Here is a 15,346-nt window from a genome sequence, read left to right as displayed (position 1 = left end):
TTTGTTGCAATGGGAACATTCTGCTGGACACGGTCTTCTAGATAGAGAATCAGCGTTCCTGTGGCTAACTCCGGCCCGATGCTCGATCTTGAAATCATATTCTTGAAGTCGTTCAATCCATCTGGCTATCTGACCCTCAGGATTCTTAAACTGCATTAACCATTTAAGGGCGGCATGGTCGGTTCGGATTAGAAACTTCCTTCCGTAGAGGTATTGATAGAAGTGTTCCACTGATTTTACTACTGCTAGAAGTTCTCTTCTCGTGACGCAATAATTTCGTTCAGGTTTTGAAAGCACTTTACTAAAATATCCAAGGACTCGTTCCTGTCCTCCTTGAATCTGCGACAGCACTCCTCCAATTCCCACATTACTTGCATCCGTATCTAAGATGAACTCTCCTTCTGACAGTGGATACCCTAATATTGGCGCTGTAATTAAATGCCTCTTCAAAGTTTCAAAGGCCGTTTGGCAGTCTCCATCCCAGCAATAATCCCTTGCTTCCTCTGTAAGTCGCGTTAATGGCTTAGCAATATCTGCAAACTTCTTAATGAATCTCCGGTAGTAAGTACATAGTCCCAGAAAACTCCTCACTTGATGTTTATCAGTTGGTTCAGGCCATTCCTTAATGGAATCGATTTTTCCTTTATCCACGGCCACTCCTTCTTTGCTGACTATATGACCTAAATAATTAACTTTATTTTGAAATAGCTGGCATTTCTTGGGGTTTAACATTAACTGGGCAGCTTTAAGTCGATTAAAAACGTCTTCTAAATTCTTCAGGTGGTCTTCAAACGTCTCTCCCAAAACGGTTATGTCGTCTAAATACACCAGGCACGTTTTCCAAGATAACCCTCTCAACACATTTTCCATAAGCCTCTCAAATGTCGCAGGAGCGTTACAGAGTCCAAACGGCATAACGTTGAATTCCCATAATCCAGATCCTGTCGTAAAGGCCGTCTTGTCTTTGTCCACTGGATCCATTTCTACCTGCCAATATCCAGACTTCAAGTCCAACGTAGAAAACAATTTACTTCCAGCAAATGTATCCAACGTGTCGTCGATCCGAGGCAGAGGATAACTATCTTTCTTGGTAACATTGTTCAAGAAACGGTAGTCCACACAGAACCTCGTAGTTCCATCTTTCTTCTTGACCAGGACCACCGGAGAGACCCATGGGCTCGTAGAAGTTTCTATCACTCCGTCTTTCTTCATTTCTTGAACAATCCTTTCAGCTTCCTCTCTCTTCGCCTGTGGTAATCGTCGAGCTGATTGACGAATTGGCCTAGCGGTACCAGTGTCAATTTTATGTTTGACAACTGTCGTTCTTCCTGTCTTTCCTCCTTTCGGTACGAATCTGTCACGATATTGCCTAAGAAATTCCCTTAATTTCCTTTTTTCCATTTGATTTAGAGATTGGCCTGCAACTGCAACCATTTGGTCGAACTTATCGTTGGAATTATCTGATGTTGTCGTCTGACGGATTATGGACGTCACGGGTACACAAGTTCCTACTTTTGTCTCCTTCTTGATGGTCACTGGGTAGTCATTAACATTAATCAATCTCACGGGAATTTCTTTAGCAGAAGTAACCAATTCCTTTCCAATTATGATTCCTCGGCCAACCTCCTCGTCGTGGTTCCATGGCTCCATCATAACAGGCGTTCCTTCTTCTACAGTTCCCTGTAGCCGCGCTACGATGATCGTTTCACTCCTCGCAGGCACAACTGTATCTTCTTTAATGGCTGCTAGCACAGTTCTGTCATCATGTGGATGAAGAAATACCTCCTCATTGCCAACTTTGATTACCCTATTCTTAAAATCCAATTGAAATCCATGCAAATTCATTACGTCCATTCCTAATATAACATCTTCTTCGATGTCTGCAACTATGACAGTATGGACGAACTTTTCTGCTCCAATCCCTAATTTTATCTGGATTTTTCCATGGGTGTTGGCGTTTTCACCTGTGGCAGTCCGCAGTCGCAACCTCGTTGGTAAGAGTTTCTTACGGCTGTTTAAAACTGACGGTCGTATAATGGTCCTGGTCGCTCCGGTATCCACCAACAATGTATACTTTTTACCATTTATTTCTCCATCCACATATACACTATCTTCACGACATTTCAAAGAAGCTATTAGTATGAGAGGGTCTTTGGAAAAGTTGCGGGTCGGAGCTGCCCCCCTAAGGCCGACCCGTTCTAGTTTTCCTGCTGGTGAGTCTCTTGATTGTGATTGTACCTAGGGTACTTACATGAACTCCGTACGTGTCCCATTTCCCCACAGTTCCAGCACCTTATGGTCTTCGTTTTCTTGGATGCAATGTCTTTCATCATATTAACAAGCTGGTCAAGTTTGTCCTCATCCTGTTCCTCTTTCACAGTCCTCACTTTACTGTACCCACCAGAGGCCTGGGTAGCTGATTCGTATTCGAGGGCGGCAGACAAGACATCGACCAGCGTCTTGTGACGAGCTAATCGCAGTGTTCTTTGCATTTCATGATAACGAAGGCCATAAATAAATGTTTGAACAGCCAACTTTTCCATCATGTCTTCGGGAGCTGTTGGATATGCATATCGTACCAACCTGGCAATATCGACCTCGTATTCTTGAAGAGCTTCATCTTTCTTTTGTCTTCGATTTTTAAACTGCGACTGATAGACATGCTCTAAATGTTCGTGCCCGTATCGCATATTCAGTCTCTTTTTAAGCTGCTCGAAGCCATCTGTCTCCTCTACGGCTATGGTCTGGAGGACATCCAAAGCGTCGCCTCGAAGAGCAATAGTGAGGTTTACAGCTTTTTCTTTTTCGGACCATCCGTTCGCTCAGGCCGCCGATTCGAACTGTTTCATGTAGTTGTTCCATGATGACTTTCCGTCGAAATTTGGCACCTTAACACGGGCATGACCTACACTCCCTTCAACTATCGACCGTGGCTCCAGTTTGTATTTGGTTTCATCATCTTTAATGTCTGTTAAGATGGGTTCCATCCCTTTGTCTACTTTTTCCGTTTCCTCCATTTTCTTTTCTATTTCCTTGATCTTTTCTTCAAAAGTAGATTTTATGGACGATATCTTGTCGTCAAAATCCGAAGTGACTTTAGAGATCTTGTCAGTCATCTTGCTTTCAAGGGATGAAATATCACCCGAAACTTTCAAAATATCACTAGAAACTCTATGTTCTAACGATGTAATGTCTGTCGAGACTTTGTTCTCTAACGATGTAATGTCTGTCGAAACTTTCAAAACATCCGAGGAAACTTGGGAGATTTCACTAGAAACTTTGCTCTCTAACGATGTAATGTCTGTCGAAACTTTCAAAACATCCGAGGAGACTTGGGAGATCTCTTTAGAAATTTACGAAATTAAAGCAGTTTGCCTGTCCTCAAACACGTAGGTTTCTGGATCATGACCCTCTTCCTGTAGTGCGTTCTTCAGACGAACCACTAGATCAGCCTTTTTCCCCGCTGCGTCGAGCTCACGATTTTCCAGTTCTGTTCTGAACTCCGTAAGGCGCAGATCAGAAAGTTTCGGCTTACACTGTGAAGACATGGTCACACTCTTTATTTACTACGATTTATATTTTATGTGTTTTTAAAGGTTCCACACTCTATTTAAACCGAAAATTTTTACGTTGATTTCATTTATTTCAAGTATCCTCACTTCTGCACCAATGTGATGTAATTGTCTTTTTTTTACGCGGTTGACTCTACTATTTTATTTATTTATATTTTTAGGCACTAATTTAAATAAAGGAAGACTTACTTATATTATTTTATTTACATCGCTTATTTATTTAATAATTACAAATAACACCAACTAACACATCTAATTTATTTACAAACTCAAATTTATGATTTAATTAACTAAACATAATAATAACTAATAAATACATTTCAATACATCCGATTCGAATACATTAAATTACGCGACGCGCTTCGATGAAGGAATGACTGGCCTGTGCTCGAATCTCGGTTCTATATATACTTCGGCAGCGGTCGTCTCGAACGCCGTGGTTAGGAATGGTATTGTCTCGTAACGCCGAGAAGCTTCGGGAAGAAATAGGCCAATTCGTGAGCGGACTAAATAGTGTCACAATATTATTTTCTTGCTGTATATTTTGTTGTATTTTAATATTTTAATTCCACAAAAATCAAATTAATGTTATTGTTGTTTGTGAGATATTGTTTAAACAATTGCATCTGTTTAAAAATAATAAACTTTTATTCTCTAAGTTAAAATATATGAACAAAGAAAGTTTTTGCTAAAATAAGTGTTATTTCAAAGGATAGAGTATGTGTTTTTATTTTGCAATAAACAAATTTATTTATTTATATCAAAATGTAATAAAAATTAAAATGTAGCAATCATTATCAGCCCAATCAGAGCAAACTATCCGCTGTCCTGCGCGTAGCACCAATAGTTAATGTTTATTTAAAAAAATTCCTGACGCCGTGGTGGTTAATCGATTTTAGTTTGGCAAATTGCAAATGAAAGGTACAGAACGCTTCTATAAGCAAAAAAAAAATTCAACTTGCTCTCTCCATTATTTTCAGTCCTGTAGCATTTTGAAAAAATGAATTTTTTTTTCGAAAGCTGGATTGGAAAATTTATTTTGCAAAATCTATTGAACCGATCTTAATGAAATTTACAGTATTGTTTTACTGTATCATAAAGTTGTTCTGGGTGAAATATGAAGGTCCTAAGTGTAGCATAAATGGTTGAAAAACGTAAAATGCGAATACTTGTTTTTGTATGGTTTGTCGCAATTATTGCTATTTTGCAACAAGGGTGACTGTTTTTTAAATTTTTAACCAATTCTATATTGTAGTAAATTTAATTACGCAACTTTTATGTTAGTACAACTTTTCCCGGAAATGAATACTTTTAAAGTTATAATCAAAAAGCGAAGAAAAAAATCGAATTTTTCCTTCATTTTTTTACATTTTGATTATTTAAACAATGTTCCGGACCTTTTTGAGAGGGAGGATAACTCAAATATTATTATTTGGGTTATTTTCAAGCAATTTCTGCAAAAAAATTTGAGTCACCTCTCAACGTCCAAATATACTAATGCGCCCTGGTCTAGTAGGGTAAAACCTATTTTGAATTTTTGAACTTTCAATCTCATTTTCGATGGAAAACTGTATAAATTTTATTAACATTTCTCTCTTCTCACAGTCTTCAATTTGATTGCGATCCAACCATACTACAGTGAAGTTAAAATAACCGGGTAAGCAGCTCGCACTTGAAATATACACTCGAGTTGCCGAGTCTCATGAATTTTAACAAAAAATAATTATCGAGATCTTGGGATAACGCTCTTCTGCGCTGCGACCTAATTTTTTCTTGCTTTCGGAAACAAATCCAAGTTTCCGCTTAGCGAAAAAAGTTCATTTGAAGTTTTTTTCGGGCGGTGTTGGAAGTTTCTGTGTCTCCAAGCTGTGTCGCAAAAACTTCGCTTCGTCCGGTTGAAATAAAATATGGATTTTATGATATGAACACTCTGACAAATACACTTGGAAATATGGAACGATATTAAGATAATGACATACTTTGCAACGAAGCAAAACTTCGAGGCTTTATTAATATTTTGAAGTTAATGTACCTTTAACAAGGAAATCATAAATAAATTTACTATTTTTAAAAATCTTTTTTATTTCAGAGAAACTGTCTTAGATCTTCTTCTTCTTCAAATGCAAATCCACTAATGGATGTTGGCGATCACATTTTCCATTAACTCTCTGTTTCTTGCAATGTGTATCAGAGATTGAATGTCGTTAATCCCTGTCCATTGCCTTATGTTTCGGAGCCAGGACATTTTCTTGCGTCCTATTCCTCTCTTGCCTCCAATTTTACCCTGGATTATAAGTTGAAGGAACTGGTATTTTTCGTTTCGCATGACGTGACCCAAATACGCCGTTTTTCTTTTCTTGATGTTTTCGAAAAGCTGACGTTCTTGGTTGATTCTTTTAAGGACATCCACATTTGTGACTTTCGCCGTCCATGGTATCTTTAGGATACGGCGATAAAGCCACATTTCGAAGGCTTCTAATCTGTTTATATCCCTCGTTTTGAGTGCCCAGCCCTCTATGCCATATAGCAGCACCGACCACACGTAGCATTTAGTAAACATTAATCTCAGTGTAAGGTCGAACTCTGAGCAGCTCAGTACCTTCCTGAATTTTACGAAAGCTTGTCGAGCTTGCTCAATGCGACATTTTACTTCCCTGTCCGATGCCCAGTCTTCAAAAAGCCACGTTCCTAGGTATTTGAATTTGCTCACTCTCTCAATGGACTTAGTATTCAGTGTTATGGTGGAGTTTTCAAATGCATCCAAGTTTCTGGAGATGATCATGAATTTGGTCTTTTTGGTATTAATCTCTAATCCCATTCGCTTACTGTATTCTCCGATTATAGTGACAAGTTGTTGAAGATCTGCTATGTTGTCGCAAATTAAGACAGCATCATCAGCTTATCGTATGTTGTTGATCAATACTCCAATCACTTTGATTCCCATCTCTGCATCTTCCAAAGACTCTTGAAATATGGCTTCCGAATAAATGTTAAATAAAAGAGGGGAAAGCACACATCCCTGCCGAACACCCCTTCTTATATGTATGGATTTGGATATAGAATTGTCTATTTTTAATTGTGCTGCCTGATACCAGTACAAGTTTTCAATACATCTTATGTCTTTTTGGTCTATATCAAGCTTCTTGAGGATCTGCATTAACTTGTGATGTTGGACACGATCAAACGCTTTCTCGTAGTCTAGAAGGCACAGGAATACGTCCTTCCTCTGATCGTAACAATTTTGGACCAACACCTGTGTTGCTACTATTGCTTCTCGTGTTCCCAAACCTTGCCTAAACCCAAACTGAGAATCACTGATGTCCCATTCACATTTTTTGTATAATCTTTGATGCAGTATTTTTAAGAATATTTTTAAAGTGTGACTCATCAGGCTAATGAGTCTGTGATCCTCACATCTTTTTGCATTGACTTTTTTGGGTAGGGGAATAAATGTAGAGAGCAACCACTGCTGAGGATAGCAACCAGTTTCATAAATAAAATTAAATATTTTATGTAGTGCTGAAATTCCCCTTTCATCTAGTAGTTTGAGTATTTCTGAAGGGATTTCATCAGGTCCAGGTGCCTTATTGTTTTTTGAATATAATATTGCCTTTTCTATTTCCTCTTTAGTGATTGAAGGGCCAGTCAGCTGGTCGTCTGTATAAACTTCACTCATGGGTCTTTCGTCATGAAAGAGCTCCTGGATATAGTTTTCCCATATATGAATTTTCTCTTTTTCACCTAGCACTACCTGGTTATCCTGATTAACTATAATAATTGGTCTTCGTTTTCTGTATATTCCAGCAGTCTCCTTAAGCTTTTTATGTAAATTCCGATCGTCGTGCTGTCGTTGTAAATGTTCTAGATCGATACATTGTTGCTTAAGCCATTCATTTTTTGCTATTCTTATCTTTGCTTTTATTTGCCTGTTAATGTTTTTATACATATTGCTGCCATGTGGGTCATTCTTGTGTCGTCGTCGTTCATCCATTAGTAATAGTATTTCTTCTGTCATCCATTTTTGCTTCTTGTTCTTTGGTTTATACCCCAAGTTGCTTTTCATGATGTCTGTTACAGTACTTGTAATCGTATTCCATGTTGGTGTTAGATCTTCGGTAATGTTTGTCGTCAATATTTGAATTTGTGTGTTTATTTCATTACTTGTATCCTGCTTGTATCATTGGATCTTTCAGTTTATCCAATGCAATCTGTTGTTGAGTTTCAGGCTTGTTTTTGCATGAAAGAGCGATCTTTATGACGGCCACTAATAGTACATGGTCAGAAGGCACATCTGCTCCAGGATATGTGCAAGATATGTGTGTCTTAGATAGTGTTATTTATTTATATTGGTCATTGACGAACGCCACTGAATTGTAAAGGCAAAACGAATGGGAAACCTGAATATACTCATTCTTCTTCTTATTGCGACGTCTCTTTTCGAAGGTTGGTGATCCAAATGACAATTGAAGGTTTGGAAACTGCTACACGAAAGATTTCTGAGGATGAGCGGTCAAACCATATCCTCAGGTCTTTTATCCACCAGTTCGGGCGTCTTCCTACTGATATTTTGTCCTGAGCTTTACCTTTCAATATGATTTGAAGTAATTCATATCTTTCACCTCTCGAAACATGACCGAAGTATTGTTTTTTTCCTTCCTTTGATTATTCTTAGTAATTCTTTTTGTTTAATCGTGGGCTGAATTACCTAATTAGTAAATTTTTGTTTCCATGGAATCCGCAGCATCCTTCTTTATACATATAGTTACACATCTCAAAAGCATCTATTCTTTTTTTTGTTTCAGAGTTCATTGTCCCAATTTTCACAGCCACACAGCAAGACAGAAAAAACGTCTGATCATTCGGATTCTGAGCTTCGAGCATGAAAATGTTTTCATGCTCATGAGTGTTTTCCTCGCTTGTTTAATTCTTGAAGGATTTATTGTTTGTCGGTTACACCGGCTATTAATATTTGCTCCCAAATATTTTATGGAAATTACCTGGTCTATTATTAATTTGTCCCTTTACGTACGTTTATTGGTGTCGTTACGTAAACGTTACATAAATGTCAGTTTATTCGTGTCTTTGAAAATACTAAAATTTTAGTTATGGAAACGTTTAGATGTAAACCGAACATTTCACTATGACGAACTACCGCATTTGTTATATTTTGTAGTTCTTGTGCGTTTCTTGCTATTAGGACGGTATCATCAGCGTACCTGATGTAGTCCAAGTAACGAAGCTTAAAATAGGACAAAACCTCGCAATTTTTACAAAATGGATCGATTTGCTTGAAAATTTGAGAATAAGTAGTGGATAGTCCAAGAATTAAAATATATATATATGATGACGAAAGGCGCTTTTACCATGGGAGTGGTTGCCACCCCATCTCGAGGGTGGAAATTTTTTATTTTATTTTGACCGCAAAAGTTGGTAAACACATTAATTGTAAGCAAAAAACGTCCTATCAATTTTTTTGATAAAGTAATAGTTTTCGATTTATTCGCTATCGAAAGTGTTGGTTTAAATCGAAAAAATCATTGTTTTTAATCAGTTTTCTGCTAATATCTCAAAAAGTTTTTGTTCTATCAAAACAAGTTTGCTTAACAAAAATGTATCTTTTGAGAAAATAAACAAAACCGTTTTTTATAATTTGCTTTAAGCCCAGTAGTAATCGAGCTATACTTTATTATATGTTAGCTCTTCTTCGTAAAATGCTAAATATTGTAGTTTCAAAGTCAAGAGACGGGAAAACTATGCATTTTTCGGGGATAACTTGTTCAAACTAATTTAAAGTATTTAAAATTATCTATCCCCAGAAATAACAAAATAGTCTCTAGCTCTTAAACTAAGTGACTTATAGTAGAAAGAATGTCAGTCCCTATTTTTTTCAGCGAAAAAGTGATCGGAAACTTCCCCCTACGCTCCACCCTAATTAAAATTGGTCATTAACCTTATTTGGTCTTCTTAATTTATGTATTATTAATAGGTTCTAGAGGTTTGACCGGCTTAGAATGATTAGTTTTAAAAAAAATTAGTTAAAAGCGAATAACGAATTTTTGTAGTTTGGTAAAAAATTCTCTTTTCTTCAGAATAGAAAGATCAGCATCAGAGATACAAAAAGTATTTAAACATAAAATTGTAGCTTATTTAATTCGCAAGAACTCGGTTTGCAAAAATTTTTTCTACGACAAAAATTGAGTGAGCTATTGAAAATAATTAAAACTTAACATGCAAAAGCAACCTTTACCAACCCTTTCAAAGTCACCTCTTTTTGCGAATGAGGGTTTTAAAAGGATTGAATATTAATAGTCTTATAGGTCGTGTAAAAACCTACAAAATTCTTTTTTAGCAAACTTTTTAGGATAAAAAATAAAAAAGTTACGGTTAAAAAATCAATATATTTTTTTTTGAAAAAAAAAGGAGATATCCAATTGGAAGCATAATAATGTAAGTCAGCGGTGCTCTTATTCATCGGCCTTATTCATTCTTCTTTATTTATGTACTATTAGAGTCCAGAAGTTTGACTGGCTTAGAATGATTAGTTTAAAAAAAATGGAGTTAAAAGCGAATATCGAATTTTTGTAGTTTGGTAAAAAACTTTCAAAAAAATATTCAAATATAAAATTGTATCTTATTGAATTCCCACGAACCTGGATTGCAAAACTTTTTTCTACGGCAAAAATTGAGTGAATAGTAAATGAGTATAATACCGAAAAACATTGATTTTTTCGATATAAAACTAACACTTTCGATAGCGAATAAATCGAAAACTGTTAATATCATCAAAAAAATGTATGGAACATATTTTGTTTAAAATTAATGTTTTTATCAACTTTTGCAGTCAAAATATAATAAAAAATTTCCACCCCCAAGATGGGGTGGCAACCACCCCCATGGTAAAAGCGCCTTTCGGTATTATATAGATTTTGATCCTTGGACTATCCACTACTTATTCTCAAATTTTCAAGCAATGTGATTCATTCTGTAAAAATTACGAAGTGAAAAGCTTCGGTTCTTGGACTAATGTTGTCTACGCTGCTTCCGTTTCTTGATTCCACCTTCGACCTTGTCCAGGTGTCCAGGCTTCTCTGTATATGGACTCCGAATACAGATAAATAATAGCGGTGATAAGACGCAACCATGTCTCATTCCTCGTCGGATTTGTATATATTCGGATGTTGTGTGCGATACTTAGATTGTAGCTGTTTTGTGCTAATATAGTTCTGAGATAATTCACAAGTCTTGTTCTCAGAATTTCGATCAGCTGTTGATGGTTAACGCAGTCAAATGCTTTTTTATAATCAATAAAATTTGTATACAGTACGTCTACGTTCATGTCTCTGCATCGTGTTGTTAAAACATTTAAGGCAAAAAGAGCTTCTCGTGTTCCCAACCCGTTTCGAAATCCGAATTGAGTGTCACGTATCTGGAACTCACATTAATTTGTAAATTATCGGATTGTGAGGAATTGGATTTTTTCGGTAATATTTATTTATTTTGCTCAACAGGCCATGTAGGCCCTGGGCGTGAAAAACACAATTACATTTTTTTTTTACTATACATATCTACAATATACAATATTAATTTGTCTATTAAAAAATGCATCATATAAATATATACATATATATAGCTCTCATTTTACAATTCATGGCACATTGTTCTGTTACAATTTCTCTTGCGCTCTTTTTACCACTCCTCTCCATTCTCGTCTGTCTAATACCTTGTTTCTCCAGTTATCTATTTTTAATTCTCGTAAATCTGCTTGGACGCTGTCAAACCATCTTTTACGGGGTCTTCCTTTCCTTTTTTCCCTACTGGTTTCCTGTTCAATATCATCCTGGTCATTCTATGGTTTTCTAATCTTTGCACATGCCCCAGCCATCTTAATCTGTACGCCTTTATTATTGCGGTGATTTTTGGTTCCGTATACAGCTCTTCCAACTCTTTATTTGTCCTTCTTCTCCATCCCATTTGTGTATTTATGCCTCCGTAAATTGATCGGAGAATTTTCCTCTCCCATCTTTCTAATCTTTCTTCCTCTGTCTTTCTTAAAACCCATAATTCAGCTCCATACAAAACCGTAGCCCTAATCACTGTCTTGTAAATTCTTTCTTTTGTTTTTCTTGAAACAAACTTAGACTTCATTAAGGATCTCAGCATTCCGTATTTCTGGTTGCCTTTTGTAATTCTGGATTCTATTTCTTTATCCTCATGTCCATTTTCCATTACTTTCACACCAAGGTAAGTAAACTCTTCCACTCTGTCAAAACTGTATATGTAATCTTTCTCCCCTTGTATTTTTATAAACTCTTCATTGTCTTGCTGCGTATCACCCATTATCATGTATTTAGTTTTCTTTTCATTTATCTTTAGGCCAAACCTATTTGCTTCTTTTTCTATCTTATTCACAATTCTTGTCAATTCTTTCTTTGATTTTGCTAATATTGTTAGATCATCCGCAAAAGCAATACATTGATGTTCATTTTTAAATATGGTTTCTTCCATTTTTATGCTGCAATTCCTCATTATTACTTCAAGAACCAAATTGAACAACGTGGTTGACATCGGGTCACCCTGCCTGAGTCCTTGTTTAATTTCGAAGTCCTCTGAGATGTCTTTCCACACTACTTCGCTTTTCGTTTTTGCCAACGTCATTTCAATCAAGCTAATAAATTTTTTGGGGATTTGTAATTGTTTCAGAGCACGGTACATTTCTTTTCTATTTATACGATTATATGCCTGCTTGAAATCTACGAACAGCGCATACAGGGTCGTTTTGTACTCATAGCAATTTGCTTGTAATTCTTTTAGCGTGAAAATCTGGTCTGTTACCGAACGGTTGGATCGAAAGCCTGCCTGGTACTCTCCCACAGTATCCTCCATGTATTCGTTCAGTCTTCCACGTATGCATTGTGCTATTATCTTATACCCTGTTTCTAGGAGTGCTATTCCCCTATAATTTCCACATGTTTGTTTATCTCCTTTTTTATGTATGGGGCAGATTCTAGCCAGCATCCAGTCATTTGGCATTTTTTCCTCTTCCCATATCTTTTTAACCAGCCAATATAGTTGCTCGTACAGTTGTTCTCCTCCTGCCTTTAACATTTCAGCTGTTATTTCTGTCGCTCCTGGACTTTTGTTGTTTTTAAGTTGGCTGATTATATTCATTACCTCTTGTTTTGTTGGCGTCCCCACTATCGTATCGTTTTCTTCCATGTTCTGTATTATGTCCATCTCGTCCTCTTCAAAATTATTTAATAGCTCTTCGAAATAATTTTTCCATCTTTCTAGCACCTGCGCTGTTTCACTTATTAGTAATCCTTCTTCATTCTTAATATAGATGCTTCGGCTCTGATATCCTTTGTCCATTCTTTTAACCTCTTGGTAAAATGACCTTATTTCTTTAGTTTGAAATTTTTCTTCAATTTCCTTTAGCTTATCTTCTTTGGATATTCTCTTCTTTCTCCTACATTGTCTTTTCATTTCCCTTCTTGCGTCCCTATACACATTTCTGTTACTCATTTTCTTTTAATAGCATTATTTGTCTAGCTCTCCTAACTGCTTCAGCTGCTTTTTCACATTCTTCATCATACCAGTCATTTACTTTTCCTTTTCTCATTGTACTGTTAATAATTCGGTAATATTACGAATGTTGATTTTAGCCAGTCGGATGGTATATATTTTACCTGTGTCCTATAATATCTGATTGAATAGTGCTGTTATCAATATAAAATATGCTCATTAGAATATGATTCAAGGTACAATAAGGAGAAAACTGGCATAAAATTTCTAAAATAGATGCAAACGTATATCATAAATTATTTTTGAATGAAGAAAATGGGTATAGATGAGTTTTAAAGGTTAAAAAGTGAAAATCGGTTAAATCATGTCATGAAACAAGTCAATAAGTATAGAATAAGTAATTAGAGGTTTATGATGTGGTGCTATTGACAAGAATAGATGAAAGACTGATAAGTTTGTACACACCTGAATGAATAAAGGAAATGAAAATGTAGTATGTATATAGTATGTATGTATGTAGTATGAAATTTTACTATTTGACCATTAGCTCCGATGATGACGTTTATGTCGAAAGCGCTCAGCTAAAGAAATACATTATTTACACACTTTGACATACTACATTTTCATTTCCTTTAACTATTGACAAGAAGCCAGAATTGATCAGATAAATACATACACATATCAGAAGCATTAATCCCTTATCCTAAAGGCGAGAAATTACCTCTAAAGGCGGATGAATCAAGAGTGATCAACGTTGTGGAGATAGGAAAAGCAACTGAAAACTACCGCATTAAAGGTCTATAATGTTATGCTGGGGCCACAGTAACGTATAATGCCGTTAATTAACGTATTATTTGCATTACAGAGATGGCATATAATGCGTTAATTAACGGCATTAGATGTTACTGTAGCCCCAGCTATAGATATCTATGGTGAATATGGCAATGACAACAAGAAACATAAACAGCAGGAAGAGCACTGATCACGGTTATCGGAATCCAAGAGAAGACTTTCTTTATTCCGCTATTTTTGGTATATTCTTGTTATTGACTGCTTCGTGTAGAATTGGCAACCAAAGCCTGCTGAATTCTACTGATGGGTTTGCTACACATTTTTTCGTCGTTATCTCTTCGTTATCTACTTCTTCTCGAACGTTCGAGGGTCGTTTTTTGACTTTTCTCTTTTTCATATCTGTTTCTTTTATGATTATTGGCGCATCTTTTCATTTTACTCTGCTCCCTCTCTCAGGCATGTTTGCATATCTAGGATTTCTCTAAGTCTCTATTCTTGATGCATGTTTCATTGTTGTTTACCCTGACACTTAGTGGTCTGTGGTCTTGCAGTTTATCTCACATAAAAATTGTTGCATTCACAGGGTATTTTGCAAACGCAGTTTTTGGATCTTTTTTGCGTGTTGTTGGGTTTGGTTTTGGACAGGATGGATCTCATAGTGTTGGTTGTTTTGAAAGTTGCTGTGATGTACCTGTTTCCTATCCTTCTCATTTTTATTGATAAGCCCTTTACATAAGTATTGTTGTCATCTTTGAATCTCTTCTTGTCAGTGTCTCTGGAGTGCTTGTGGAGTTTTGTTGTTTCTTCTTTTCAATCTTGTGGAATTTCTTGTATATAAATGACAACGGGTAGTTATTTTTAGTCAAAATCTTTATTAGCAGTTTTTTTTTCATTCCTGGAATGTATTTTCATTAGATAAGGTGTTTCGGGCTGCTCATAATTCCTTTCTTGATGTTTATATTGTAGTTGGAATGGAAGTTTAAAGATCTGTTGGTGTGGGTTAGATTTTCTTGATTATTATTTTCCTGTTCAATGGCGAAATGAATAGACTCTTGTCCATCAGAAATTTGTTCAATGTCTCTGGTTCGTGGGGCCAAACGAAGAACACATTATCTACATATCTCCATTATACAATGAGTTGTCTTGTTTGTATTCTGTGGTGTGTCCGAAATACCCCGTTAATATATCAGCTAATAATGGAGATACGGAAGAGCTTATAGCTAATCCGAAGTTTTATTTATAGAAGTCATTGTCTACTTGAAAATATGTATTATCTGTGTAAAGTGTTCTTAGCTCTATGATGGCTGATACATTCAATTTGGTTTTTGTTGTTGTATCATCTTCACGTATAATAATAGGCGATTTAAGACTAGTAATAGCCTTGTTATAATTCGTTTATATCGTGGTGCAATAGATTTTCCTGTTAGTTCTTGGGTAGATACTATTCTATTATTGTTTTG

This window comes from Diabrotica virgifera, chromosome 2, assembly GCF_917563875.1.
Source record: "Diabrotica virgifera virgifera chromosome 2, PGI_DIABVI_V3a".
Taxonomy (NCBI): domain Eukaryota; kingdom Metazoa; phylum Arthropoda; class Insecta; order Coleoptera; family Chrysomelidae; genus Diabrotica; species Diabrotica virgifera.
This window is presented reverse-complemented; position numbering follows the sequence as displayed.